Source organism: Peromyscus eremicus, chromosome 19, assembly GCF_949786415.1.
Source record: "Peromyscus eremicus chromosome 19, PerEre_H2_v1, whole genome shotgun sequence".
Classification (NCBI taxonomy): domain Eukaryota; kingdom Metazoa; phylum Chordata; class Mammalia; order Rodentia; family Cricetidae; genus Peromyscus; species Peromyscus eremicus.
The window spans coordinates 66,565,423-66,592,190 of record NC_081435.1 but is presented as its reverse complement, the minus strand read 5'-3'; the positions used below and the strand labels follow the sequence as shown (position 1 = coordinate 66,592,190).

The window sequence follows — 26,768 nt, the reverse complement described above, 5'->3', positions numbered from 1 at the left end:
ATTTATTTGCTTATATGTGGATGTTAAATGTTAGATGTAAGCTGAAATCTGAAGAACCACAGGAGTTAGGTGTATGTTAAAGTACAGAAGGGGAGGGGCAGATCTCCCTAAGAGGGGAAATAGGATAGTTATGGATTGATGAGGTGGACTGAAAGAGGAGTATCAAATGGGAAGGAGGAGGAGAGAAGGGGTGACAGAGGGAATATGACAATAGACAGCTGAAATTGAGGGCCATTTGAGAAAACATGAAAACCTAATATAGTAGAAATTTACTTAATTATATACATACATGTAGGTGGACTTTTCCTGTCCCACAGCTGCTCTTAAATGAACACACTGAGACATATTAATTATAAATGCTCAGCCAATAGCTCAGGCTTGTTTTTTTTTTTTTTTTTTTTTTTTTTTTTTTTTTTTTTGGTTTTTCGAGACAGGGTTTCTCTGTGTAGCTTTGCGCCTTTCCTGGGACTCACTTGGTAGCCCAGGCTGGCCTCGAACTCACAGAGATCCGCCTGGCTCTGCCTCCTGAGTGCTGGGATTAAAGGCGTGCGCCACCACCGCCCGGCTCAGGCTTGTTCTTAACTAGCTCGTACAACTTAACCCATTTTTATTATGTTCTGCCCCAAGGCTTATAGCTTTTACCTCTATGCCATTTTGTGTGTCTGACACATTCTCCAACTGGCTGACGACTTCAGATTCCTCCATTCTTTTTCCCAGCATTCTTAGTTTGGCTTTCCTGCCTAACCTTATTCTGTTCAGTTATTGGCCAGTCAGCTTGTGTATTAAACCAATCACAGTGACAAATCTTCACAGTGTATAATCATAGCACATATATGAAGGTAATATAAATGAGAGTGCCAAATAATGGGGAGACAGAGCCAAATAGATATCTCTAACCACCAAATGAAGCTTCAGCACCAGGTATGGGTTACATCTAATCCAATTGTTGGCCAAAGGGGTTCCATGGTAATCCCCAAGCAACCTGGGCTGTTGCAAACGCTATAGGTTGCTCTCCACAAATGGACAGCAAGATCCTATTGCTGAAAATAACAGCCACACAATGCACTAAACACAGAGAAGTCAAGCTGGTGCCTGCCTAGAGCCTTCACCTCTACTGGCTAGTGCAGTACAGGAAGGTACTCAGCATGCTCACAATGGACAAACATAAATGTCAGCCCAGCTAGGAAATCATTGATCTACAATGGTGTCCACCCTGAAGATACACTCGTGCAATTGTGGCACACAACTTATGGGAGTAGCCAACCTATATCTGATTTGATTTCAGGTTCACTCCATGAAAAGAAACCCATACCTGAAGCTGCTTGGATGACCAAGAAAGAATGTGAGACTAGATAGCCCAGGGACCTAGGAGAAAACCAAATACTGCCATTCTACAAAAGAAACACATAGCAATAAAAATGATTCCTAATGACATTCTGCTATACTCAGAGATCAGTGCCTTCCTCAGCTATCATCAGAGAAGCTTCCTCCTATAGCATATGGGAACAAATAAAGAGACCTACATCCAGATATTATACACACACACACACACACACACATACACAGAGAGAGAGGGGGGGGGACCTTAGAATACTCAGCCCTAAACAGTATGCCTCCATCAGATTCCCACCCCAGAGCTCAGGGTTGCAGAAGAGTAGGCAGAAAGAGTGTAAGAGTCAGAGGGGATAAAGGAAACCAGGGGAAAAAAGCTTCTAAACATACCAGGACCAAAGCTCATATGAACTCACAGACTGAGGCAGCATGCACAGTGCCTGCACAGGTCTGCACCAGATGAGATCCTAGAACTGAAAGGTGAATTGGACAAATACCCCTATCCCTAATCCAGAAGATATCTCCAGTTGATAACCATTTGAAAATGAAAATCTAGCTTTCTTTAAGGAAGTTTCACTGGAGAAACAAACTATCCTTAAGGATAGGCTGCATGCCCAGCAGCAGACAGCCAACAGAAAGGGAACTCAAGGGCATCTTTGGAAGTTCCTTGTATCATAATGTGTCATGGCTTTTTAAAATTTTATTTATTTTTATTATTATTTTTACTTTACATTTATTTATTTATTCTTACCCTATAGGTTTTGCATACATACTATACTTCCAGTTTTTGTTTTTTTATGGGATTCCTGAATGTACAAACATAATATTTCTCTGTATCTACATCTGTTTCTTGTGCCTTCTCTTAGGTTCCTTTTCTTCTGTTCATTTTGTTCTGTTCTGATTTGATTTATTTCATTTCATTTCACTATTATCCCTTAAAAACCGGTTTGTTTTCTAAAAAGAGACAAAAAGGAGGTGGGAGAAACTGGGAGTAGAGGAAGAGGAAACCATAACAGAGTATATTGCATGAAAAAAAAACATTTTCAATAAAAGAAAAATACAAACAAAATAATCAAAGTTACAGTTAAAATAGACTAAAAATAGAAAACACAAAAACGTATTTCTAATCAACAAAGGTTCTATAATTAAAAAATAAGGATACAAGAACATGATTAAAATACCCATATGATTTCACCATCTTAGACAAACACAGATACCAAGATGCCAATGTAGATACCATTCATGCTAAAGCATAAAAACTAAAAATGGGACTGAAAAGGGTGTAAGAAACACATGAGCACATGAAGAATCAAATACAGTTTGTAATTCAGAAGAGGAATGCAAGGAAAGGCAAAATAATATATAAAGAAATGACCAGCTATTCTCTTACAGATAAATAGCAAATACATAAAATACTTTAAATATATACAATTTAAAATTTATAGCACTACAAAAACTTCAAGTGCTTAGGAAAAGATTTAATGAAACTTGTACATGACAACACTAAAACTTCTACATATAACTTCAAGAGGCTATGGAAAGCCAAAAATAAATTCAAGAGCATATCATGACTCTGAACTGAAGTGCTCATTGTTACAATGACATTATCCCAAAATTGTCTAAAGATTCAGATCAATCCCAATAAAATTCCCAACACAGGTGTGGGAGTGGGTGTAAATTGGCAAGGACTCCTTTTGTTACCATAAGGAAGACAGCAGAAAAAATGACAAATGATTTGTAGAAAAAGTGCACAAGATCTAAATGTCCAAATATCACATTAACATGCAAAATGCTCAGCCACTAGCTATCAGGGTGAAGCAAATCAGAGTCAGAATAAGATGCACTATACACGTGGCTACAATGAATAAGTGAAGATAAAAATATCAACTCAGATGGATTGTACTGGCAACTCTCCTAACCAACTGAGGGCAGGTTGTGTTACCAACAGTCTGTCCAGCTTCTGCTAAAGCTATCAAGCGTATAGCCTTGTATTTATTAATGCTAAAAACTTAAACTCAATGAAACTCTGGTTGCTATGTTTACAAATACTTCAAAATATAAAAAAAAAATGTGAACCATAATAATGTTCATCATACTCTTATTCTTGATATTCCCAATTTTTAAATAATAAAGGTCATCAATTGAAGTCTGATGGCACATAATACATACACTCAATGTCATAAACTACAAAGTAATGAAAACAATTGATGTAAGGTTACACACAACTGTGTGGGTAAACCATTTCACACTGAGCAAAAGAAGAGTGACTTCCTTTCTACAATGAATAAATTTATAAATGAAACATAGTGATTCTATTCACATAGTATTAAAGTCAAGCAGAATTAATCCATTATATAAAATCCAGCACCATAGACTTCTCTGGTCTATGGCCAGCATCCCATTGGAGAAACTTCTCATGGGCTCAAAGTAACCTCCTGCCAGTCCTAGACGCTGGAGATAAGTATATACTCATTTTGTGATGTGATGTGATGTGATGTGATGTGTGTGTGTGTGTGTGTGTGTGTGTACACCAGTGTGCATGGATGTGTGTGTACATATATATCATGAAGATATTTGTTAGAAAACAATTCGGGGAAATAATGTTTCTCATTAAATAAGCAAATTCACATCTTTTTAAGTGAAGTGTTTTTGTAGTAACACACACTGAGCTACATGATCACCTAAAAATCCACCTATTTTTAGATACATAAATCAAGTTACTGTTTTGCACCGCCACTTCGGAAAAAGAAGCAGCATGTTTAATATGTGTGTGCTTATCTCCCATGTCACCCTGGACTTCTGTCTTCCTACTCAAAATGTCAACCATCATTGGGGTAAATGTCATTGACAGACAAATGTTCTCTCAACAAATTTCTCTGTGCCATGAATAACTAAAATGGAGTCATTTTTGTTTTTTAATATTACCTAGAATGTCCATTTCAAACTGGAGTCACTGTGTCATGTGCAGCTAAAATGTTTCTACTTCACAGCGTTGTCACATATATTAATATTGATATTGGCTTTCTATATTACTAATATACTTTATAGAATATAAGGGTTGATACTGCCTTTTAAAATAGCATGGATATCTAAAAAGGATGCCAATGTGTTAATAGAGGTCAAAGCTGACCATATCATCAAAAATATCATTGGTGAATAATGGCTTTATACACAATGTCTATCCAATTTTGGACTCTGAAGCCTCCTACTTTATTGCTTTGAAAATCCTCCATTCTTCATCTTCCATACTATCAGAATACTATGATTTTAAACCTAGTGATAAGGAAGTTCCCAGGAATCCACAAAGGTGACCCCAGATTAGACTACTAGCAATAGTGGAGAGGGTACCTGAGCTGGCCTACCCCAGTAATCAGATTGGTGGATACTCTAACTGCTATCATAGAGCCTTCATCCAGTAACTGATGGAAGCAAATTCAGAGATCCACAGCCAAGCACCAGGCTGAGCTCCAGGAGTTCTGCTGAAGAGGGAAAAGAGGAATTCTGTGAGGAAGGAGCATCATGATCATGATGGGGAAACCTACAGAGACAACCAAACCAAACTAGTAGGAACTCATGAACTTTAGACCAACAGCTGTGGAGCCTCCATGGGACTGGACTAGGCCCTCTGCATAAGTGAGATATTTGTGTAGCTTGGTCTGTTTAAGGGGCTCTTGGCAGTAGGAACAGGATCTATCCCTGGTGCATGAGCTGGCTTTTTGGAGTCCATTATCTATGGTGGGACACCTTGCACATTCCTGATGCAGGGAGGAGGGGCTTAGTCCTGCCTCAATGGAATGTACCAGGCTTTGCTGACTCCTCATGGGAGGTCTTACTTTTTTGAAGGAGGGAATGGGGGAAGGCTTGGGGGAAGGCTTGAGGGGAGCAAGAGGAGGGATGAGAGGGGGATCTGTAGTTGCTATGTAAAAGGAATAAAACATTTCTTAATAAAGAAAAAAAGACTAAAGATAATCCACTGAAGTCATTGAATTAGTGGTAATACCAAACAAAATAAATTGAAGTTATAATGAACTAACGCTTCAATCTATGAAGAAAAACCTGAGTTCCTATAGAGGCATAGGAAGCAATGCTTATATTCTAGGTCAAAGAAGTTTTACCCACCAAATGTAAATACGATTTAAGTATTGATGTCTTCCTGTAACTTTGTGTAAAGCCTAAGCAATAACATACTCAGATCTGAGCACTTGAGGTAGGTTTGATTACTGTCTCCTTAAAAGACTGACAGTGTAAGACCTCAGTGGTCTATGGGACACCTACAAGAGGAATGAAAATTCAAAAACTGGAAATACAAACACTGTCTTCTTTAAAATTATCTCAAGATCAGAGGTAGGTGGGGGGAGAAGAAAGGAGAGAGGGAGGGAGGGAGGGAGGGAGGGAAGAAGGGAGGAAGGGAGGGTGGAAAGAGGGAGGGAGGGAAGGGGGAAGGAGGGAGAATGAACTGTTTTCTGCATATGTCTACCCCTTAAAAACATGATCCCTCCTCACGTGGCATTTGGGTTGACATCAGGACTATAGTAAAAGATACTGAATCCAGATCTAAGCCAAACTTTGATTATGAGGCCCCAGGAGTTGAGAAACAAAAAGAGAAAGAAATTTCTTCTGTCTCCATTGAAGCTGGCTTTCACAGCAGCCAAAGTCATTTCCCCCCCATATTTGGCGAAGCAATGCAAAGCCGACATTCAATCCTGCAGACTAATCTCAACTTTCAGCACTGTCTCCAGACAGTTTTAGAGTTGCCAAACTGCCTTGATTTCACGTCTAGGGAAAGTTCTTTAAGCTAGGCGGTCTGCTATGTCCTCTGCTTTATTTAATTCATCCTGGGGCATGGAGGTGGAATATGTAACATCTATAGGACACAAATAGCTATCAATATGAGCATCTTCTTCCCTCTTTTGTAAAGTCATTTGCTAAAAATTAGAGTCATTGGTAGAAAAGTCAACTTTGTATTAAAATGGAAGCACAAGAAAGAATAATACCTTACACCTCCCTTACCATCTTTAGTCAGCTCTCAACACTGGGCCCGCCGATAGACTTAGCATTAAAAAGACACTCAGCATAAATGTTAATGGGCCAAAGAAGGACAGAAAAGGCGGCAGCCGTCATTTTTCTTTAAAGTCGGGAGTTTGTACTAAAGCCAAAGCACTTAGTCCTCTAGTAGTTGGGTGCGAAAATTATCAGAGCAGGGGTTAACATGCCCGCCAGCAAAGTAAGCCTGTGGTAGGGAATTAGGAAAGAATTCTGGTGATGTTAACAGGAACAGAGATGCATTTCTAGAGGCCAGAGAGAAGTTGGGTCCTTAGAAGGATAATTATGGCAAGGACCATTGTAAAAAGCCATCAGACCTTGATCCCTTGCAAGCCCCAACTTGCTTCTGACCCCTGCTGTTTCCTGAAATGCTCACTGGACTCATCATACTCTTACCTTGCCTGAGATGCCTATGTTCCTTTGTAGACTGACTTGTGGTACCTAGTCACGGTCCTACTTTCCAATGATTATTACTTCTTCATCTTGGCTTTGCAAGCCCCATCCCCTATGAAGCCTGACTCTGTGAGGCCAGGTGTGCGTGCTCCTGGGGCCACCTCTCCTTGCTACATAGTTTTATACCAAGCATTCTGTGGGATTATCTGGGGAGCAAGTGTGATTGCTCGTGATGACACTGCTTGAATAAGAAGAACATCCCACCACCTTTAGAACACAGAAAAATAGAGAACTCTTATATCATAGCCCACAGCAGCCTTGGACACCAGCAACATTATCCCCCACCCCAATTTCCTGCCATCATACCACAGGAAATGCATTAGCATTTTAAGAAGGATGGGAGGATTCTCTCAGCTAAAAAGTAATTTCTAACTGGTAGCTTGTGAAAATCAAGGAATTCTCTCCTTTAGTACAGGTAAAGCAGAAAAGCACACAAGCGTTACAAGTTCGAGTGTTCCTTGGAGAAGTGATAGTCACAGTTATAATCTTATTCCTTCTGGGCTCACATACTTGAGCCCAGAACTCGCAGCTCCTTGGGAGGCTGTTTCACTGGGGCCTGTGAAAAATGTTCAGGTCCAAAAATAATTTGGTGATGGAAAAGATGTGGGTCAACCACAGAGAGAAGGGTCAGGCCACCTTTGGGACCCCAGGCTTATCCCACAGATCCTGTAAACTGTGGCTAATCATGTTCTTCCTCTTTCTGGGATAGGGAAGGACGAGTGGAGGAAGGGAAGTTATGAGGTTCACATAGGGGGCGGGGGAGCAGGAAGCCTCAGCCTCCTTTTGCTGAGTCTGAATGTCCTTCCTCTGTGTGTGGATCCCTGCTGCTGTACCTCCTGAGGAAGACCCAGTGACGTTGCCAAGAACCCAGGCAAGAGAGCAGACCCTTGACAAAGGCATTTTGATGCATGGATATTTTGTTTGGACAGCCTAGTGAACTTTCATTCTTTGATGCATATAATTTATTTTTATAAGAAAGTTTTCTCAATCCCAACAGAGGCACGAAAATGCCTTTTGTCAAGTAATATGGCAGAAAAAAACTGAAGAAAAGATTGATGCACTCTGGAAAATGATGAGTTAGTGTTCTCAATATACAAATAGCCACCATGAATAAGCTAGAAATGTTTATACACTGTTTTAACCTAGGCCATTTTGTAAAGGAGGAAATGAGACACCCTCCCTCTGCCTACCCAAAATTAAGTAACTCACATAAAATTAACACAGTAAGTGTCAAAACCAGACAGGGTGGTTCTAGCCCACATGCTTAAGCCACCACCCCACGAGAGAGAAAGAGAGAGAGAGAGAGAGAGAGAGAGAGAGAGAGAGAGAGAGCACAGACCCTATTCTACACATTTGTTTGAAGTTGGCTAACTAACTATCCTTATTAGTCAAGTCTAATTAAGGTCAGAATTCCTCATGTAGAATCTTTTGAAAACTCAATGGGAAAAGATAAGTATGTAAATATCTTTGTTAACAAAATAAATAAATTACCTTATGGACTCATTGCTATAACTTGAACATCTGTATCCTGCCCAGATTCATATATTGAACACCCCCCCCCAAGTGATGATATTAAGGAAGTGGTACCTTTTGGAGGTAGATCAGTCTTGAAAGCTGTGCCGTTCTGGATGGGAACAGGGCCCTTGTCTGAGGTCTGGGAGAGTTTGCACACTACTTTTTCCTTGGAAGGAGAGTGATGTGGTGCCCTCTGGGAGGTATCGTCTTCTGCAAATGCTAAAACTGCTGTCACCGTGACCCTGTGGGTCCAGCTTCTTCTGGGGATGTATGTAACAATTTTTTTCTGTTATACAGATTATCCAGATTTGAATATTTGTTATAGTGGCATGACCAGACTAAGCCAGACATGGGTATTTCTACATAGAATCTCTGCCTACTCAGGGTGCTGAGTAGAGAGGAGCTCTACAGATTGCTGAGCCAAAGTAAGGTCTCAAAGTCCACTGTCAACCATTGCACACTCTTCTCTTTCTGTAAGCAGGACTTGAAATCTCCAGCCTCACGGAAAAGAAAATTGATGTTAAGCTGCTTTTCCAAAGGACCCAGTTTGAATGGTGACTCACAATGCTCAGTAACTCTAGTTTGAGGGGATCTGACCCTCTCTTCTGGCATCTGTGGGCAGCAGGTATGCACATAGTGCATGATATACACGCACAGAAAACATGTGTATATAAAAAATACTAAAATTGAAAATTTGTATTGTGGATGAAGCATTCAAAACATGAACCCATAGGGGCATTCCTGAACCAAACTAAGACAGTTCCTATAAAGGCAGAATAATTTTACTATAGTTGTCTTCACTTAACTTTTTATAATGTTGAATCACATCTCTTCTTAAAATTAATAGAGGACAAACTTTCAATTTAGGGGAAGTGTATTTTAATTTTCTTTGCTGTATTTTTTATTATCAGCCCATAACCTGCTATTTCTGGCTTTAAATCTCTTTAATCACAGTTTCTGTGTAGCCCAATTGGTCTTGAACTCTTAGTGATCTTGCTAAACTCTCTTAAGTACTGGACATACCTATGTGTGTCAACAAACCTAGATCTAAAGAACACTTCTTAGACCTCAAAATGTTTACATGATGCAACCAGTATGACAAAGTTATGTACTGTTGGCATTTTCCCTAGGGATTGATACTGTTTCTATAACGACCCTATTGGTGTGAGTGAAAACATCCTTGTTTTAGTTAAAGCTGGATGATCAAATCTAATCCTTTTGCTAAACCAAAGACATGCTAAAAATGTAATGGTATTGAACCAGAACCATAGTTTTAGAATTTAAAATCTTCCATTTCCCCTTGTGGAAGGAACTGGTATGGAGGAGGTTAGGGTACACAAGGGCTAAGTACAGGGAGTCCTTGAATGCCATATGTGCTAATAAACTGGAGGAAAAAAAAAAGCTCACTCCAGTTCTTTCAATGTATGTGATTCTATATATTATAATAAAACACTAAGTTACTTCATGAAGCTTTGTGCAGTTTAAAGCATATGTCTTTACCCATTTCCTCCCTTTCTGTATGGTGACTATATAAACCAGGCTTCAATATTTGTAATTATCAGTATGAACAATATCTATGGATCATTTCAGGTTCTTTAGACCAGAGAACAGAAGTGTCTCTGATCATATAGGTTTTAGATAAGAATACTCAGGAGCATACTCAACTTTTACATGGGCTTAGGAAGAACACTTCCTGAAGGCCAATGCTAAGGTTTTTGACCTCAAGCCCCAGAACCAATGAATCAGAAACTTGTCAGGAACTCCTCAATGTGCCAGTCTCTCTGGGAAGTTTCCAGCAGTGCTCGTCCATGGCGGTAGAGTGGTTCTGGAAAAGGCTGGCTCATTTCATTAGCCCATTTATTGACTGGCAGTTTTGGAATGTGAGGCATTTAATGGCTATAGTTCTTTATATATTCTAGATACTAACCATCTTTTTGAAGTCTAGCTGGCAAAGATTTTCTTCTATTCTTGGAATAAATGAGACGGTCAATAAGTGTTTTAGAAGATGTTCAACATCTTTAGTCATTAGAGGTTCTATGTCACCAGTTAGAAAGCTATCATCATGATTTGATTCACAGAGATTCCCTGTTTAAGTAACAAATTACTAACATATCTTGTTATTGCTGCATTATTCACAGTACCAAAGAAAGGGAAACTGACTGGGTGTCCACCAACAGATGACTGGATAAAAAAATGTGAATGTGAGTGTGTGTGTATATATATATATATATATATATATATATGTAAAAATATAAAATTTAATCTTTATTTACATCTATATATGGTGAAATTATTCAACTGTAAATAAAGATGAACCTATTAAAATTTCAGGAAAATGGATGGAAGACATATTTAGGTAACCTAGACTCAAAGAGACAACTATCAATGCCCTATCTTGTATGCTGACCCTTGCTTTTAATATTTATGTATATATGTGGGTGTGACTGTGGCTTTAGCCTGTGAAACTGAAAAGGGGACCATGAAAATGGAGAAAAGCATCATTGAGGAAGAGGAAAGGGTGGTGAAACACATGAGACATGCAAGCAGGAATGAAAGGAAACAAGAATGGAGATGGAGAGGTGGCAGGGAGCAACAAAAGCCAACTTAGCTTGAAAATCCATAATAAAACCTAATAATGTGCACGATGGTTTTAAAAATAATTACTTTTAAAAGGAGTTGTCCTAAATAACCTGTAATAAAACTCCTGTGGATCTCAATCAGGCTGCAACTGCCTATAGAGAAATACTGACCACCTTCTCCAACACATATCAAATGGTACCTGCTGAACTCTATATGGAAGATGATGACACCTTGGAAGACAGGCTTGGCTTCTTCTATGCAGCATAGAGAACTCTTTGGAACAATGTGGTTCTCCTGCCAAGTTCCTAACAGATATCCTGGCCAGTGTTCTTCATTTGTCAGCTCACCGTTCCTACGACAGCAACTTTGCCCATTTTTAAGCTTGGTACAGGATACTAACATCATATTCACCTAACAATAGAGAACCATATGTCACACAATTCAAGATCTCTTGTGTTCTACACACGGAAAAGTAGATTAGTCACGTTGTCCTTCAGAATTGCCCATTGTTTTTAAGCTAACATTACATTTCCTTTCACATGCAATAACTTTAACCCTGAATTATAGAGTCACTTAGAATTATCACATCTTTTGGAGATCGGTTCACTGTCAGATGTAGGGTTGGTGAAGATCTTTTCCCATTCTCTAGGATGGCATTTTGCCTTATTTACTGTGTCCTTTGCCTTACAGAAGCTTTTCAGTTTCAGGAGGTCCCTTTTTGTTTTGTTTTGTTTTGTTTTTCAAGACAGGGTTTCTCTGTGTAGCTCTGGCTTTCCTGGAACTCACTCTGTAGCCCAGGCTGACCTCAAACTCACAGAGATCTGCCTGGCTTTACCTCCCAAGTGCTGGGATTAAAGGCATGTGCCACCACCGCCCGGCCAGGAGGTCCCATTTATTAATTGTTGCTCTCAGTGTCTGTGCTATGGGTGTTATATTTAGGCAGTGGTCTCCTGTGCCAATTCATTCAAGGCTACTTCCCACTTGGTCTTCTGTCATGTTTAGTGTAACTTGAGGTCTTTGATCCACTTGGACTTGAGTTTTGTTCATGGTGATAGATATGGATCTATTTGCATTCCACTACACCCAATGCTGCCAGCACCATTTGTTGAAGATACTTTCTTTTTTTATTGCACAATTTTGGTTTCTTTGTCAAAAATAGGTGTGTGGATTTTTGTCAGGGTCTTCAATTCAATTCAATTGACTCATGTGTCTTTTTATGCCAGTACCAAGCTGCTTTTATTACTATAGCTCTATAGTAGAGCTTGAGGTCAGGGATGATGTTGCCTCAGGAAGTTCCTTTATTGTACAGGATTGTTTTGGCTATCCTGGTTTCTTTGTTTTTCCATATGAAGTTAAGTTCTTTCCGGATCTATGAAGAATTGCATTGGAATTTTGATGGGGATTGCATTGAATCTGTAGATTGCTTTTGGTAAGATTGCCATTTTTACTATGTTAATCCTACCTATCCAAGAGCATGGGAGATCTTTCCATTCTCTGATATCTTCTTCAATTTCTTTCTTCAAATACTTAAAGTTTTTGTCCTACAAGTCTTTCACTTGTTTGGTTAGAATTACCCTCAAGATATTTTATATTATTTGTGGCTATTGCAAAGGATGTTCTATCTCTGATTTCTTTATCATTCCACTTAAAATATATAAAGAACTCAAGAAACTAGACATCAAAATATCAAATAATCCAATTAAAAAATGGAGTACAGATCTAAACAGAAAATTCTCAACAGAAAATCTCAAATGGCTGAAAGACATTTAAGAAATTGCTCAACATCCTTATTAGTCATCAGGGAAATGCAAATCAAAATGACTCTGAGATACCATCTTATACCTGTCAGAATAGCTAAGATCAAAAACACTGATGACAGCTTATGTTAAAGAGGATGTGGAGTAAGGGGAACACTTCTCCACAGTTGGTGGGAGTGCAAACGTGTACATCCACTTTGGAAATCAGTATAGCAGTTTCTCAGAAAACTGGAACTCAATCTACCTCAAGACCCAGTAATACCACTCTTGGGCATATACCCAAAGGATGATCAATCATACCCCATGGACATTTGCTTGACTATATTTATAGTAGCATTATTTGTAATAGCCAGAACCTGGGGAAAAAACTTAGATGCCCCTCAACCAAAGAATGGATAAAGAAAATGTGGTACATTTACAAAATAGAGTATTACTCAGCCATAAAAATAATGACATCATGAAATTTTCAGGCAAATAGATGGAACTAGAAAAAATCATCCTAAGATGGAACTAGAAAAAAAATCATCCTGAATAAGGTAACCTAGACCCAGAAAGACAATCAAGATATGTACTCACTCATAAGTGAATAGTAGATGTAAAGCAAAGGATAACCAGGCTAGAATCCACAGCCCTAGAGGAACTACGTAACAAGGAGAACCTTAAAAGGGATGCATGGATTGCCCTGGGAATGAGAAATAGATGAGATTTTCTAGGTAAATTGTGTGCAGGGGTGAAGAGGGGATGGTACGAGGGTGGGAGAGGGGCATGAGGGATTGGAATGGTTGAGTTAGGGGAGGGGTGGAAAGGGAAAGCAAGGAAAGAGATGTCTTGACAGAGGGGGCCATTATGGGGTTAGGGAGAAACCTGGTGCCAGGGAAACTCCCAGGAACCCACAGGGATAATCCCAAATAAGACTCCTAACAATAATGGAGAGGGTTCCTGAACTGGCCATCTCCTGTAATCAGATTGGTAAATACCCTAACTGTCATCACAGAGCCTTCATCCAGTAACTGATGGAAGCAGATGCAGATCCATAGCCAAGAACTGGGCTGAGATCCAGGCGTCCAGTTAAAGAGAGGGAGGAGGGATTATGTGAGCAAGGGCCAGGGGTCAAGATCATGGTGGGGGAACTCACAGAGGCAGCTGACCTAAGCATCCTGAAGAGGTTGACCCTAATATCAACAAAGGAGTGCAACAGCCACAGGATAGATGGATGTGCCTGCAAGAGTGAGAGCAATCAGGCAAAAGCATCCTTCCACGTCCTTTCTCAGGGTTGTTAACAGAAGACACAGCCTACGTTTAGGGTATGTCTTCCCTACTTCAAATAATTTGATCAAGAAGTCCCTCAAATGAATTCTCAGCAGGTTGTATTTTAGTTGACTCCAAATCCAGTCATGTTGACAACCAAAATAATATGTGACAACAATTGATTGTGTAGTCAAAGTTTAACAATTTTTTTTCTTATACCTCACATTCCTTGTTTCCTTAGTCAGAAACTGTTGGGTGCAGGTTTTTCTGTAACAGTTCGGTCTAGCCTCCTACCAAGTGACTTGCTTGTCTCCCCAGGAATGGTAGCATGGAAGGGTGTTATTAATAGTCTCTTCAATAGCATGGATAAACAGTAAACTGTGCAGTGTTCATATCAGCCTCGCATGAGTAACCTGTATCCTGCTGAAGCCATGAGACCATAATGCAGTGATTAATGTTCCTGTAGAAGGAGGCTGCCTGACAAGTAGCCTTAGGTATTACTTCAGCTCCTTGGTGAACACTTAAGTGGGACATACATATCCTTTCCTAGTCGTCATCTTTTCTGTGAAAGCCTTCTACAGATATCTCCCCAGACTTTGTTATGACCATTGTGCTAATCTTGTTAACTAATTTCATGCCCCATACCTGTGACAATATCTCTGTGAAGAAAACAGAACACATAAGTACAATGCCACCCAGTCTCCTACCTAGGAAATTGCTCTCCTTTCTGCTGTTTTGAGTGGAGTTGTTTTCTTAAACATTCACTTACTATATGGGGCCACCACCTTGAGAGGATCCATCTTTTTGCCCTTAGTTATTTGGAAATAAAGATTTCAGAAAGCCATGAGTAATGTGTGTTTGCTCAGTGAAAGGTATTATTAAAACAATAATGAGTGCCATGGAAGTCTACATATATTATTAAAATTTGCACTGATGCACTGATGAATTTCTATCAGAAAATGCAGTCTATTTTCCCATACCTTGATCTGCACTATTATTATCCTTGTTAATGTACAGCATGGATGAAATGGCTTTAGGTGATGAACACATATCCTAAGAATTCTTGAATAGTCTATTCTTACATTCCTATGAACTTCAAACTATGAATGTAAGAAGGCTTGGCTTAACCTCCTAATGAGAGACATAGAGTCCAGTCACCTCTATCACCCCAGTTTCTAGTCTTCAGTAGCCAGACATATGAGAGTATTCTAAAGAATTCAGCTGAAATCTGACTTCCCCGAGGATTGTTGATACATGAGCAGTGTGTGTGTGTGTGTGTGTGTGTGTGTGTGTGTATGTGTGTGTGTGTACATGTGTGTACATGTTGTAATGCTTGGATAGACCACAGAACCCCAAACATGTTAGGCAAGCACTATGCTACTAAGTCACGTCCACAGAGTGGATGAGCTACCTTACTCTGTAGCTCAGCTTGGGCTTGAAATATGATGTAGCTCATACTACATTGGAATTTGAGACCATGGTGCCTCAGCTGCCTTTAGCACTCAGATTAGGGGTGTACATCATTACATCATTATGCCTGGTCATTCCGTAGCTTCCAATGTTCTTTGAACACCATTAGATCTGCTTGATCTCATAAATCAAGAAGCAAAGGCCTGGGACTATAGATGGCTCGGTGGTTAAAAACATGTCCTGTTCTTGAAGAAGACATGAATTTAGTACCTAGTACCCATGTCAGGCAGCTCACAACTGCCTATAACTCTAGCTCCAGGGGGTCTGACACTCCCTTCTTGCATGTGTGTGCCCATGTGCATATATCTACACACAGACACACATAAGTACACACAATTAAAATTTAAATAAATATTTTTAACAGAAGCAGAGAAACCCATGCCTGTTTTAGAGCCTTAATTTCATCTGTTCCTTATTCAAAACTGGCACCAAGTAAACAGATTATGTTAGCAGGCAATTTTACTCTAGAATTCGTAGAGGGATATAAATGTTATGCTTCTTTCTGAGGAGGGACAAACACAAGACACACAATTTGTTCTTCACATCAATAGAAAAATTTTGATGGGCTCCAGACCACTAAACTCCAAAACACTTCCTCAAAGTCAGTGATACCTGAAGTTTTATGGGCTTGGTTTTCTACCTTCTGGATGGCACACATACAAATTATTATAATAACTCACTCAGTATTTTCTGCATGGTCATTATCATTTCCAAGCTGCATGATACAATTAGTGTTGTAGATTAGAATTATACCCTACATAATGAAAATAATCAAAACTTCCTAAGCTAAATTGTAACAAGGAGTTTATGTAGTCTAAGGTAAGGCAGTGAAGGTATATTTTAATCTGAGTCAGGTAAATGCAAATCATTTACAGGACTTTTGCTGTGGTTGTCCTTGTGTGTAAACTAAAAACAACCATCAGGAAATTGCTGAAAAGCAGGCATGAGTTTAGTTTGTTCAAGTAAAGTGGGGATTTTCTAAAACCAAAATACATGTGAAATAGCATCCATGTTTGGAACTGCCATCAGAATTGTGTGAGGAAACACGGTTTTCTAGAGGGATTCCTCAGTTCTGTCTCATTGTTGTGCCCTTTCCTCTCTAAGCAAGCGTCTATGATCATTTCCTCACGTACACCCACGTAAGCTGACGCCACAGTACTGAGGTTTAAGTTAAAATCACCCATCTGTGATTTTTTTTTTTTGGTTTTTTCAAGACAGGGTTTCTCTGTGTAGCTTTGTGCCTTTCCTGGAACTCACTTGGTAGTCCAGGCTGGCCTCGAACTCACAGAGATCCGCCTGGCTCTGCCTCCCAAGTGCTGGGATTAAAGGCGTGCGCCACCACCGCCTGGCTCCATCTGTGATTTCTAATGTCTCACCATTTCTTAATGTTCTACCTTCAAAAAACTTGTTTGTTATGTGCATACAATTTGAACACAAATTCACTCATTCCAGAATTAAATTTCAGTTGGGTTTTAGATAATTGTCCTGATGGCTACAAGAAAAAAAAAATTCCTTCAAGATATTAATAGAAGTCACAGGCTCTTGCTCATGACCACCCAGACTCTTGTGTTTATCCCATCCCTTGAATTTAAAACCCTTATTTTCTCTTTAGAAATAGCCAGTTCCTGTCTACATTCTTTATTTCCACCATAACCTTCTAATACTATAACTATTGCTACCAAGCTTCTGAAAGGCCTGCCTTCTATAGGCATATAACTCTAGAAAAGTAGAGGCAATCATATAAATAATGGTTTTACTACCCTTGACCCATTTTGCACTGATGTTATAATTATGGCTAACGTCCATTATAATCACACCAGAGAATCAGTCACCTCACAGTTTCATACACAGAGGTTTATTGCCCTAGAGCCACTTTCCATGTTTTTAAAACTCTATTGAAGCTCAGTGAAAAGACATAAAGCACTACAAATACACGAAGTGGACTGTGGTAAGTCAAGGGTAGGAGCTGAATTATTGAAAGAGCTTGGAAGCACAGGACGGGAAAAGACACAACAGGTCTTGTCTAAACTGCTATCATAGAAAGTTTCAAGACTTAAAATTTCCTAAGAATATGAATATTGTATCAAATCTCTTCATTCTCAGGAGTGGACTAAGTGTTTGTCCAGACCTCCACTAACACATTACTGTGAGTTACTCATGTGTTAGTGAGTCTGGCTGAAGCCACACACAAAAGATAGTCTGTTTCGAATCATTATGACTTTCTTTGACAAACACTTACCTGAAACCCTATATGTTTAAGAAAAAGAATGCTGGAAAAGGCATCTTTCATGTCCCTTCTACATTGCAGAAACACCATAGAATGAAATAATAGTGATACCAGTTTGTGGCAAAGTCTAGCACAATGACCTATCACATGATCTTTCACATGAGAACCCTCTAAATCATGATTTACAAAATAGATCTGTCACCCTTCACTTTGCACTGAGTTTATTTTATCTTCCTAAATCTTACCCATGCATACCCACTGAAAATGGACTATTTTCCTGGCCACATTCCTTGGTTACTTTACTCTCCAGTCCAACCTTTCCAGAGAGAGAGAGAGAGTGAGACTTTCAATGATCCTAGAAATCAATGATGATAATAACATTTTAGTTTTCAGTGATCAATATAATGCTGAACATACAAACTGATACATGGAGCATGGTTTAGACTTTCTCTGCCTAATATCTGGCTGTGGGTCTCTGAATCATTTTGTTGAGTTTTTTGTTTGTTTGTTTGTTTTTTGTTTTTTTTTTACCAGTATTTGATAGTGTTGGATTTTACCCTAGGTCTCTGGGCTATCTAGTTTCTTGTTCTTAGTTACCCAAACAGTGTTGGGTATGTGTTCCTTCTTGTGGAATGGGCCTTAGGTCAAATCAGACATCTGTTGGCTACTCCCACAAATTCTGTGCCACCATTGCCTTAGCATGTTTTGTAGGCAGGACAGATTGTAGGTCAAAGGTTTTATGGCTGGGTTGGTGTCCACACTTCTCTTTTAGCAGCCTGCAAAGAATCTGCACCAAAGAGACTAGAATATAGGGGTAAGTGTTGCATGAATCCTAAATGATCTTATAACAAAAACCCAGAGCCAGATATCAGGGTGAAAGCTGAAAGATCAGAGAAGTAGAGCAAGCCACAGCCACCACCTCTTCCCTCTCCAACTCCTTAGCCTGAAAAGGCATGAGTTCCTGTCTCCTCCTGCCTTATATTCCTTTCTCTACTCAGTCATATCACTTCCTGTTTCAACCTTCCTAGTGCTGGGATTACAGGTGTGTGCCACCACTGCCTGGCTTTGTTTCTCCTTTAGATTGGATTAATTTCATGCAGTCCAGTGGGGCCTTGAACTCACAGAACTCCAGACAGATCTCTGCCTCTACCTCCCGAGTGCTAGGATTAAAGGTGTGTGCCACCACGACCTGACCTCTATGTTTAAACTAGTAGTTGGCTCTGTCCTCTGATCTTTGGACAACCTTTATTTGCTAAGAGTACAAACAAAATATCACCACAGGTAAGGGTTCCATGTAGACACCAGCTTGACTTCTCCATGTTCAATTAATTGTGTGGGTATAGAGGTCTCCACCAAATCCTTCCCCTCTAAGTTGAGGAAAGAGTTGAAAAGATCGTAAGAACCACTCTAGATAAAGGACACCAGGAGAACAAGGCCCTCTGAATCAAGTAAGCAAGGAGCATATGAACTCACAGAGACTGAAAGAGCAAGCACATGGCCTACAGGAGTCTGCAGCAGATCCTCTGTGAATATATTATAGCTATTAGCTTACTGTTTTTTATGGGACTCCTGGTTATGAGAACAAGTGGATCTCTGAGTCTTGTGCCTGCTCTTTGGGACTCTTGCTTTCCTGTTGGATTGGAACTTCATTAGGATAGTTTTTCCTTTATCTTACTGTATTTTATTTTGTCATGTTTGGTTGTGATCTCTAAAAAGCCTTTTCTTTTCTAATGAGAGACAGAAAGGGAGTGAATCTACAGGGGAGGGGAGGTGCAGAGGAACTGGTAGGAGTAAATGGAGGGGAAATTATATTCAGGATGTATTGTGTGAGAAGAGAATCTATCTTCAATAAAGAAAAAATGACAGAATAGTAGTTTCTGTATATCCCTATGTGCTTGTGTTCTTCTATTCTGGACATTTTTTAAATTGTTGTACATATAATTACGGTTTGTTTCATATCAATAAACCAATATGAATACATTAGTATTATTATAAAGAAAAGAACCTAGTTTAAATTCAACTAGATAGACTCTAGAGTGTTTTATATTCACACAGTTCATCTGGCATGGATTATGAACTAACATGTTAAATGTTCAGACAAGATGATGTCAAAAGTTATGATGAACTAGATTCCTTAATTTAGAATTTCATACTTCTGAATCTGCCTGACATTACTTAAAATGTCCATTAATTACTTTTTCTGCAGAGAATATTTAGCAAGGCATGTAAGTAAGACAGAGAAGATTTTTAATTCATAAATAGTAGTGCAAATAAGAGAGAAATATTGGCAATAATTCTGAAGCTTTGGCCTAGCACAATAACAAAAGAAAAAGGAATTTCAAAATCCATCAGCAATGAAAATCATGAGTATAAGAAAAGAAATAATGACACTTTGTAATTGACATATTTTTATTAATGTCATATGAACCTTGCTATCTGGTATGACCAGCCTATCCAATAGATTCTGCCACACATTCTTCCTTAAATTATGGCTTTTGTGTCACACTAAAAAGTTGGCAGGGAGGAAACAAGGACAGAAATTATTATTCATATTTTGAAGAAGTGAACTCTAGGTCTTAGAACGAAAGGAACTTGTTGGAATAATCACAGCTAAAAAGCTAGCAGCTTGAAGAAACCAGAGCAGAGCAAACGCCTCTGGGGCATACGTTCCAGGAGTGTTCTGATAGTGCATGTTGTGTGAGAGTAACAGGCATGTCCTTGCTGAGGCAAAGGGAAGGTGTGAAAGTGACTGTATTATAACCCAACCCTCCACAGGCCAAGATCTGATAACAAGACTAAGAAAATGATGGAGTGCCATTTGCCCTTTCCCATGTCTGCCCTTCTGAGCCAATGTATTGTTTCAGAGGGATACACCCAACTGTTGGCTTAGTGTTGGCTTGATGACTCAGGGCTTCAGCTAGCTGCGGAGGAGAGGGGATTAATGGGGCAAAAGAGAAATAACAATGCTGACCTCATTCACAGGTATATAATTAACAAATTAACCATTGTAAAGTACTTTGAAAAAAAAAGTGTGGTATAAGGGCTAACTAATATTAATATCAAAAGTAATTTTGCATGCTATCTCACATCATGTTCTCAAAGTATTTGTCAGACACTCCTGGCCCTGCCTGCCCTAAATGGCATGTTGGAAATCCTTGCCAGGTACTGAACTCACTTCTTCCACACATGCTTTTGCTGACCTTTAATTCATTTTCTTATTGTTTTTTGTGTCTTAACATCACACCAACAATGGAAGAAACTTGGGTTTGGTTATTGATATTTAACCAATTTCTTGGCCTTCACAATCAGCTTTCCTTTGTCCATTCTAGGAACCTGAGCACAGGAACCATGCCATCTGCCAGTGGCTATTCAGGAAAAGCTAATAATTCAGTAACATCCTGTAACTATTTAGCCCTTTTATTTTAGTAAAACATTCTTCGAGCTATTCTTCCACATAAAGCATATAAAGAAGACAGGTCAAGGCTGGCCACTATGGACAGCTGAGGCAGCTGATGCAGTCATGGGTAGAGTTCCTAATAAGACAAGGGGGCATTAAAATAACCAATTCCATAGTTATGGGTGAGTACAGTACTTGATACAGCATAGGCTCTCAATAATATTTGCTCAATTAACAAATGTATGAAGAAAATAGTAAAAAAGTCAAAATATTTTCTACCACCCAGGACAGGCTTGATGTTCAGGAAGAGTTGACCAACACATAATGGATGCCATAGTTTTTATGTATGCTTTTGTTTGGTTATCATTTGGTTTTCTTTGAGAGGACATGATTTTATTTTATTTTATTGTTTAGAGAAGCTTGCTGTTGTATTAGGTTTTTGAGAAGGAACTTAAAGATGAGTGGGTATGGAGGGGGGAGAATCTGGAAGGACTTGTGGAAGAGAAGAACATGATCAAAATACATTTAAATTTAAAATTGCTTTCAATAATAAAAATAAAATATAATAATAAAAATGCTTTCAGACAAATGCTCTTTAAATGTCACTATCTGTAACAAAGCAAAGTTCTATCCTGATAAAATATTGTCTAGAGTAACAATTCAAGAGTGAATCAAGTCCTGCTCCCATTTCACCAATGATCTTCTAAAGTAGCTAGAAGAATGTCAATAAAAGTCCCCTTCTATGGGACTCATACCTATCTCCACATATCTTTCAAGAGACGAGAATTGGATCAGACACTTACCATTATTATCAAAGAGCTTTTATTGAGACCAATTATGATAACAACTTACATTTGAAATTGCTTTGCCATTTGAAAAGCACTGCCCACTCATTAGTCCATTTGGTCCTTCTAATAATGCTTAGAAGAATGTGTCATCAGTATTCCATATTTTTTTCAGATGAGAAAAACAAGACAGAAGGTTAAGCCACTTGCTCAGGGTTATATAGCTCATAAATGGCAGATCTAGGCTACAAACAAACCTTGCCAGTTTTGAAATATGTGTTCTTTCTACTATTTATGTTGTCTTTCAAAAGTATATGACCCATTTCAGGGAACACTCCTATAAAAATATCAAATTTTCCAACCCTCAGCTGCCTCTGCCCATACTTCCTAGAGCCCATGTTCCCTCAATTTCACCTGCCTCCTGACCAGGAGCATAGTTAGCTAGTCCACTGGTAATAGACATCTATAAACTTGATCGCTTTTTGTTTTCAAAGTGAGTCTATAAAATACAGGGTTCTACACAATATTTATTGAAACATAGATATTAATATATTCAAATTTTATCTCCTCAAAGCCTGTTGTCTACTTAAATGCAGACAAATTATTGATGCATATTCCTCAGAAACAGCAAGGGCAGTACTTGGGATGCTTGGATACAAAACTGATGAAGGACAGATTCCTGCTTGTGAATTATCAGCATAAAGGACTGGACATTACAGAAGTTTTCCCTGTCATTTCTATCATTCCTGTATATTATGGACTTAAAAGATGCTACAGTATGTTCCCCTATGAGAATGAATGATTTTTAAAGTTCTCCAGTCCATGCTGAATATCAGTGTTTGGTAAGTTCATCTGAGACAAGCTTGTCTTCACCCTTCTCAATAAGAACCAATGGACCCCCTGGGTAAGGAAAATGTGGTACATTTACACAATGGAAAAAACAATGACCTCATTAAATTTGCAGGCAAATGAATGGAACTAGAAAAAAATCGTTCTGAATGAGGTAACTCACACCCAGAAAGACAATCATAGTATGTACTCACTCATAAGTAGATATTAGGAGTGAAGTATAGGTTAATCAACCTACAACCCACAGCCCCAAAGAGGCTAGATAACAAGAAGGGCCCAAAGAGGGATGCATGTGTTTCCCTGAGAAGGAGAAATAGAAGAGATCTCCTGGGTAAACTGAGGGTGGGGAGAATGGAGGGATGGGAACCTGAAAGAAAAAGAATCAATGGAGCAACATGAGTGTGTGCTCTCTTCAACCTAGCTACTTCATCTACTAGCCTTGAGCTTCGTCAGTGTCTTCCTGTTGTCATAATATGAGCTGGTGTGCGGACCTTCTGCTCTTACGTTTCATTGCTTCTGTGCAATTGCTAAAGGTCAGGGTATGGTGTTAGATCTCCTCATCCCACTCTCAAATTTGCATCCATTAGTTTAGAGAATAAGACACATAGGAAAGAAAGTAACTCAGCCTTAAGAGCCATTGTTGGAAGAGAGATAGCAAAAAAAAAAAAAAAAAGATACAAAGATACAAAAGTCAATAGAAGTGAAGCATATCACGCTTTTGAGGGAAATGTACCTTCAAAAAAAAAAAAACTGTGACCACTTAAGACTTAGAACAATTTAGCAGCATCAGAAGAAAATAGAGAACAAATGCCAAGCAATCCATAAGGACAAACCCTCCTACAACTTCAGGTGCAGCCACAGGGAAGTCCTTCAAAGAGGAGTAACCCAAACCAGCGTAGAATTCTTTCTACAAGTGACTAACCAGGGTTGTGTCCACAGTTTTCTTGGCACAAGGACCCTTCTACTATTCATGTTTCCTTCCAAAAATAGATGACCCATCTCGGGAACATTTTCAGAAAAACATCAAATTATCCATCACATTAGTCATCCTCATAAGGATTGCCCAGCCGGATTTCATAATTGCTAAGCCTCTTTGCAGATGGGAGACTTTTAAAAATAGATTTTCAATGTGTGTGTGTGTGTGTGTGTGTGTGTGTGTCTGGGGAGGGGCATATGGAAATCAGATGACAACTTTGGGGAGTATATTCTCACCTTCCACATTATTGTGGCAGGGTCTCTCTTGTTTCCTCTGCCATGTTGCATATTCCAGGCTACTTTGCTAATAAGCTTTCTTTCTCACTGCAGGAATGTAGAGATTACAGATGTGAACCATCTGAGTCCAGCTTTTTTTGTTCTTAAATGAGGTTCTGGGGATAAAACATAGCAAGTACTTTTATCTACTATGCCAAACCTTCCAACCCTGAATGGGAGCATTTACAAGCTATATACTGCCCTTGCCTCCTAAAGACCACTGAGGATGAATTCACATGTGTGTATAATGTACACGTGTAGGTATGTGTATGGTGTGTGGTGGGTGTGTGTGTGTGTGTGTGTGCGCGCGCGCACGCATGCACGCATGTGTGAGCGTGTATGTAGGATACAGAGATAAAAACTGTTCCTTAAAGTTTTGGTTGGAACATAGGAGGTGATGCTGGAGACTGATGGAGAGGAACTTACATGACCTCAGAGTCTGATGGGGACACACTGATGAAATGGATCCTTGGGACTGTCTCCCACATATATGGCTACAAGAAGGCCAGAAAAATGAACCTATTCAAAAAAGCCTGCATGGTTATTTTTGCTCCATTCCATCATACAGTGAACTGCCTAGGCATGAAATTACAAAGGGCTGAACTCTGAGTTCTGGCCAGCAGAGTAGAATGATGCACAACAGGCTTGGCCTGACCCAGTTCATGTTTCCTGTCCCCACAGATCACCTAGATCAGAGTGGTTCTATAGCAGAAAGGATAGCAAAACTACAGGATAAAAGGAATCTGGATCCCCAGATCCCATGGAAGTCACACACCAAACACCGTGGTGAGATGTTTACTTCTAGTGCATTGAGTCACTAAGGTTTGAAAGGTCATTACTCTGGAAGTTTGAATAACACTTAACAACTATGTTATGAATTCCAAGAGTACTATTTGAATCTTACCTAAACCTGTAATTTCTACAGTAGGCAAAAAATCATTTTTCTAATGATCAGATCAAATAAGAAGTACTCCTTGATTTGGTCTACGCAAAAAAGTTAATACCTACTTCATAGGGGAGTAATAAGAATGATATTATATAATCCTTGCAAAGTACTTAACAAAATACTCTTCATAAAGTAAGCATAAAAGAGTCATTAGGTTGTTTGATTTTTAGTTGTGAGCTCTATACATAGAGGCGTTCACTGAAAGGAGAGAGGAACGACTGTTTATAAAAGCAAGCTTCTACTTGATTCATTTTCTTGAAAATGTTCATATTCATATAAAGTTATATGTAGGAATGGATTGCTCCTGTGGAAAGAGTACAGGACAGAGAAAAGCATTAGAATGATAGTTAAGAAGGTCACAAAATTAAGAATATATATGATGCAAATATGTGATTAGCCTGATGGTTTATTGCTTTGAGATTCAGTTCTTGTGGCTTTGAGTCTACACTGAGAAAATCATTTCCATTGTATCAATTCATACTTTATTTTCACAAAAAAGCAATATAATGTCAAAATTTCACAACAATTCCTAAAGGTAATCCCTTTAATGGCCAGGGTATAATAAAATTTATAAAATGACTTTGTACGAGCCCAAAATTATTTGAAGATAGCCCCAGGTAAAAATCCACTGATTATTTCCTACTTGGGTATACTAGGAAGACCCTGCTAAATACACAAGGGACTGACTTCCTTATATCATTTAGGGATAGTTATATAATAAGCAAAAAACCATTTTATAATATTTTCATATAAGTTGTGTAAGAACAGAATTCAATATGAGGGGTAGAGAAAGAAGAAAGTTATGCAAGAAATCTCTTCGATATTTAGCCTTAAAACTTTAGGCTAAAACTAAAATGTAATACAATATAATGGAAAGTAGATTCTGACACTGTGACATGTATGCTTAAGCATATAATTATTATCTATGGAATAGAATGATATGGAATTGATCCAAATGGACATGTTTATCATCCAACAAGAGTAAATGCCAGGAATTTAAACAGAAGTTTCAGCTCTGTAGTTCTTTTTCATGAAGTGCATTGGAAACTTCCAAGCCCAATCCTGTTTTTCTCTCCTGGAAAAATGGATGACCTTTAGTGTCTCTGGGTGCTGAGGATAGATTGTCCAGGCACATTTCCAAACACTCCACATTCCTTGGTGAGAAGATATTATCACTTCTCAGTGTGGAGCCTTGTTATTAGTTCAGGTGAATCATGGAAGAAGAGAGTTGTGGGTGGACCTCATGTTTCATAAGCAGCCACAGCAGTGAGGCAGGGTGGAGGTTGGGGCAGGGATCCAGGACCAGTAACACTGGAAAAGGAAGAGTGGCTTCTCTTCCTTGGCTTGTGGCAAAGTGTATTGTTGAGGAGTCTAGGCTACAAGATGGTGCCAGCATAGCAGCTCCTTCCCTCCAGCTTGACCAAGAGAAAAGAACAGACTGAATCAGAGCTAGGACTGAGAATACTAGGCTCTATCATCAGGAAACTTACTACCTCAGTTCTCCTTGAGTGGCACTCCAGGCTACCTGTCGTACCAGAACAGACAAATTCGGGTTCAGACTCCTAGGGAATTGGTCCTTATCTACTAGGAGAACCCTGGCAAACACTACCTACTTACAGAGCTCAAAGTCTGCCCTCTGAATGCCAGCTGCACATGTGGGGCATGGAGCCCATGCCTATAAAGTCAGCACTTGGGAGAATGTCACCAGTACAATAACAGGACTAAGCAAGTTGTCAAGATTATAGTGGCTGGTCAGGGTGGCTTCTCTGAGCAGAAAACACCAAAGAAACTGATCTTATGGATATACTCTTTATCTGATTCCACTTTTCCTAGGGAGTTGAGGACTACTCTTCATTCTTTATTCGTTCACTGTTCAACATTAATTAGTTCAACAGGTAATAGGTGTCTACAATTA

At 39.1% G+C, this 26,768-nt stretch overlaps 1 long non-coding RNA gene across 2 annotated transcripts in view; it reads right to left on the bottom strand.

Moving 5' to 3' along the window:
* The window catches only part of LOC131895810 (uncharacterized), a 99,231-nt gene that overhangs the window by 29,675 nt on the left and 42,788 nt on the right, over positions 1-26,768 (bottom strand). The window contains exon 1 of one of the 2 annotated variants that reach the window (XR_009375283.1): positions 4,695-4,807. The exons of the other annotated variant lie outside the window; for it this stretch is intronic. This is a non-coding gene — a long non-coding RNA (uncharacterized LOC131895810). Of the gene's footprint in view, positions 1-4,694; positions 4,808-26,768 lie in introns of those variants that run through there. 2 annotated transcript variants of the gene reach the window in all.